At 35.0% G+C, this 5,183-nt stretch overlaps 1 pseudogene; it reads left to right on the forward strand.

Annotated features, from left to right (window-relative positions):
• Positions 1 to 342: 342 nt before the first annotated feature.
• Positions 343 to 461, forward strand: LOC118607945 (annotated as a pseudogene).
• The last annotated feature ends 4,722 nt before the right edge of the window (positions 462 to 5,183 follow it).

Below are 5,183 nucleotides of genomic sequence, written 5' to 3' on the forward strand. Positions count from 1 at the left end.
CATTGAATTGTACACTGTAAATATGAGCAACTAATTGTCTCTCATAGTTCAATTAAGTTGTAAAAACTTTTCCAAATGTAGTTAAAAAACAAAATCACACATCACTTTATGGATCCAGTAAGCTTAACAAACTCGAAGTAGGATAGATTTAAAAAAAAAATCTAGGCACATCAAAGTTAAATTATGGAAAACTAAAGACAAAGAGGTAATATTGATAATATCGAAAGAAGTGGAAAAATAAAAGAGATTACATATAGGGAAAAAATGATATGTTTTGGCCAACTTCTTACCAAAAACAATGGAAAAAACAAACAAAAAAGGAATCACATATTAAAGTGCTGAGTTTACGGCTATGCCACTCTGAACAAGTCCGATCCCATTTTATCTCAAAAGCTAAGCAGGGTCGGGCCTGGTTAGTACTCAGAAGGGAGACCACCTAGGAACACCAGGAGCTGTAAGCATAAAAAATAAAAACAATAAGGGATTGGAAGCTGTCAAGGTCCCTGCAATCTGTAAGGTCAGCCAAAGGTTGCCTTATCTAAAACAAAATTTTAAAAAATAAATAAATAAAATAAAATAAAATAGTGCTAAAAATATTGTGAATCCAGAATTCAATATCTAGTGAAAATATTCTTCCAAATGAGAGTGAAATAAAGCCATTTTAAGAAAAACAAAAGCCAAGAAAATTTGTTACCAAAAAAGGTAAGCTACAAAAAATGTTTAAGAATTTTCTTAAATCTGAGAAAATTATGCCAGATGGGAACTCAAATCTATAGGGAAAAATTAAACCCATTAGGGTAAATTTTTAAAATGTTATCTTTCTTTTACCTCTTAATATTTTTAGAAGTAATTGTTTAAAGCTAAAATCATTGCATTGTTGAGTTTATAACTTATGTAGTTATAAAGCATGTGAAACAATAACACAAAGAGTGGTAAGCACATAAAATTTTAAATTTCACGGTATTTATTTATTATATAAATGGGTACAATATTTATTCTAAATATGTGATAAGATTAAGATGTATAGTTTCATCCTTAGAGCCACAACTAAAAATCGCACAGAGGCATAATTAAAAACCTAATAGAAGAATTAATGGAATAATAAAAATTATTGAATAAATGGAAAGGAAAGCTTCGAAGAAGGTATTGCTTAGTCTGTTTATATATTATGTAATATTGATGCAATTTGGTTTAAATTGAACATCTTGTTAGTTCTCATGTATTATTTGTTTCTGTGTTTCTTCGTTATTGTCTCCATTGGGATTATTTCAATAATTTTTACTAGATAAGGAAGCAAAACACAACTATATGTTGCATTCTATATATATATATATATATATATAATATTATAAATCAAAAGTAAAAATGTAAAATAGAGGGCTTCCAAATCAGTCAACATGGCAGAATAGGGAAATGCTGTACTTGTCTCCTCTCATGACCGTCTCAAAATTACAACTAAACTACAGAACAACCATCAATGAGAATTGCCTGAAATTTAGTGGAACGAAAGTCCTACAACTAAGGACATACAGAAGAAGCCACTTTGCAACTGGTAGGAGGGGCAGGAAGGTAGAACTGGCTAGTCCCCATTCCTGTCTGTAGTGATTAAGAATACGAAGAGATATCTCAGTTGTGGAGGTCCCCCACTCAAGAGGAGCGAGGGTTACCAGCCTCATACCAGGCTCCCCAGCCCAGGAATCTAGTGCTGGGAAGAGAAGTTCCCACAAAATCTGGATGTGAAGATCGGCACAGATTATGGTTGAGTGGGACGGGGGGCTGTGGCAGTCTCAGAAACTTTTTCTAAGGGCCCGCGCATGAATTTACTCACTGACTAATTTGTTCTTAGCTCCAGGGCTGGAGAAACAGCTCCAAAAGGACCAGAGACATATGGGGAAAACTAAATTGTCTTGCTTTAGGGCAAGGGTGAGAGGGGCAGTTTTCTCCCAGGAGAATTGCTGGTGGAGCCCATTGTTACTTTGTTGAGCCCTGCCATCTTCCACTATGCAGACACAGGCAAGTGCCATATCTTAATTCATCAAGGTAGCTAAAACTAGTTGCCCTACCCTGGTGATTCCCTGAGACCCTGTCCCACACAACTTGTGGGCCCATCCAAGCCTCTTCCAGTGGCTTTTTCATACAAATGACCTATCTTGGCTCATGCTGTGGACTTTCCTAAAATCTCTCAAAGGTTCACAAACTTAAAGAAGCAACACCTGGCCTTGGTGTGCCCCATACCACTTGCTGAGCAGCCTCAAGCCCAGCGGTAGTGGCAGCCAGCCTTGGTTTTCAGTTTGGTCTCTTGAGACACAACTAAGTGCAATGTGCGTGGCAGCCATTCGTGGATTGCTCAATGGCTCAGGCAAGGTGACCCAGGGCAAGTCACAGGCTGGAGCTGAACTTGGCTGAGGATGCGCTCCCTCCTAGGAGGCCCTGGCCTAAATTCACAGTAGCCTGCTTCAGTCTGAGGGTCTGCTTTGGAGCATCACCCAGGGTCACATTCGAGGACGACATACCAAAAGAGCAAACTGGGCAGGTACAAGAGCCCCGCTAAAGCATATCTGGCTCTGTAGCATCAGCCCCTGCACAACAGCTCCTTTGTTGTAGTCACCAGACAGTCTTTACAAACAGTTAGCCCAAGGGTCAATTCCTCTGATTGACGTACAAACAGCAACTAAGGCTCAACTGCAACAGGAGAACATACAGAGCCCATATGAGGAATACACCTGGAGCACCTAGTGCAGGTGACCACAGAGATTGTGCCATTGGGCTCCACAGGTCACCTACAAAATAAGACCACTCTACTAAGGCTGGGAGACATAGCAGCCCTACAAAATATGAAGAAACAAACACAGAGAGGTGACCACAATGGGGAAACAAAGAAACATGTTTCCCAAATGAAAGAACAGAACAAAGCTCCAAAAAATAACTAAATAAAATGGAGACAAGCAATCTACCAGATGCAGAGTTCAAAACACTGGTTATATGGATGCTCAATGAACTTAGGGGAAGAGTAGATGAGCTCAGTGAGAACTTTCACAAAGACATAGAAAACATAAAAAAGAACCTGTCAGAAATAAAGAATACGGTGACTAAAAATGAGGAATACTTTAAGAGAAATCAACAATAGTTTATATGAAGCAGAGAATCAAATCAGTGATTTACAAGATAAGGTAGCAGAAAGCACTCAATCAGAACAACAGCACCAAAAAAGGGTCCAAAAAAAAAGAGAGAGAGAGAAATTAGTTTAAGGGGCATCTCAGACATCATCAAATATACTGGCATTTACTTCATAGCCATATAAGAGGGAGAAAAGAGAGAGTAAGGAATTGAAAACTTATTTGAAAAAAAGAATGATGGAAAACTTCCCTAACTTGGTGAAGGTTACCAGATAGGAAATTGGGGGGTAGGGTTGAAGAAAGGATTAAGAAGTACAAATTTGTCATTACAAATAGCTATGCGGATATACAGTATAGCATAAGAAGTATAGTCATTAATATTGTAATAATTGTACACAGTGTCAGATGGGTACTACATTTATTTGAATGATCATTTTTTAAGCTATATAGATATCTAATCATTATGTTGTACATCTGAAACTAATGTAATATTGTAAGCCAACTATAACTGAAAAATAAAAATATTATTAAAAAAGGAATTTAAAAGTATATACAATACAAATGGCAAGCATAAGAAAGGTGAAGTAATTATAATAATATCAGATAAAATAGAATTCCAGAGAAGAAGGCTTATTGGCAGATAAAGACATTTATCTTGGTTGAATATAGTAACATCTTTCTCTCAGTAAGTGAGAGAACAACTAAATAAGAAATGCGTGACCTGAAAATACTATCAACCGACTTGATCCTGTTAACATTTTATAACACTTCATCCAACAATTATAGAAAATCTATTCTTTTCATGTGCACATAGAACCTTAAGCAAGATAGACAATATGCTAGGCCTTAAAATAAGTGTCAATAAATTTTAAAAGATTGAAATATTATAAAGAATTTTCTGTAAACATGCTAGAGCTAACTCATAAATTAGTAACAAAAAAATATCTGGAAATATTCTCAAATGGCTCAAAATTAAACAGCTTACTCTTGAATTACCCTTGAGTCAAAGAAGAAATTACAAGGGGAATTATAAAATAGATCCACCGGACAGTGAACATCCAGGACACTAAGATAATTTCAGTGATACAAGTGAAGGAGAAGAAACTCATGAGTATCAAAATAAGGGAGCTACCAAGCTGGCTATTGATGTAGGAAATCATCCCTAAAGATATTATTGAAGCATTTCAAAAAGGTTATTACTGGTATCACAACAAGTATGCCGATTAAAGAAAGGGAGCATTGCTGAGATCTCTATGGTTCTGACAATTTACATGCTTTTCAACTACTGCCTTTCCTAAAAGAAACGAAAACATGAGTGGCTATGCAAGTACCATTAACAAGGGCCTAGTGCAGAGTACAACTCTGCATTCCTGACCATGACGGATTTTATTTGTTTGTTTGTTTGCTTGGGATCCTTTGTTGAAGAACATGATGGTATAAATCTTTTCATATCTTAACTGAGAATTAAAGCCAATTAAAGATGATCAGTACATGCAAAAATAGAAAATAAATCTACCTAAATAATAATGAAAATACAACATAGTAAAATATGTGAGAAGCAGCTAAAGTAGTGCTTAAAATGAAAATTTATGTTTGAATACATAAAAGAAGCAATGCTCAAAGTTCTTGATCTTAATTTTAACCTTATGAAGCTAAAAAATAGATTAAACTCAAAGTAGAAGAAAGAAAATAATAAAGATAAAAACAAAACTCAATGAAATAGAAACATGAACATTAAAAAATTAAAGAGAAATCTAGTTCTTTGAAAAATTTGACAAAATAGATAAACTCTGCTGTAAATTGAATAAAAGGGCAGATACAAATCACAAGTATTATGAATGAAGGCAGGTTTATTATTTTAGATCTTCCACACATTAAAAGGATATCTAAAGAATATTACAAACAATTTTACGTTAACAAAATTGACAAATTAAATGATGTGGACTAATTTCTTGAATGAAAAAAAATGCCAAAACTAGTGTGAAAATGAATAGAAAGTTGTAACAAGACTACATTTATAAAAGAATTTGATTGTGTAATTAAAATACTTCTCCAAAAGACAATTTC

The sequence above is a fragment of the Rousettus aegyptiacus genome, unplaced genomic scaffold (assembly GCF_014176215.1).
Source record: "Rousettus aegyptiacus isolate mRouAeg1 unplaced genomic scaffold, mRouAeg1.p scaffold_m13_p_9, whole genome shotgun sequence".
Taxonomy (NCBI): Eukaryota; Metazoa; Chordata; class Mammalia; order Chiroptera; family Pteropodidae; genus Rousettus; species Rousettus aegyptiacus.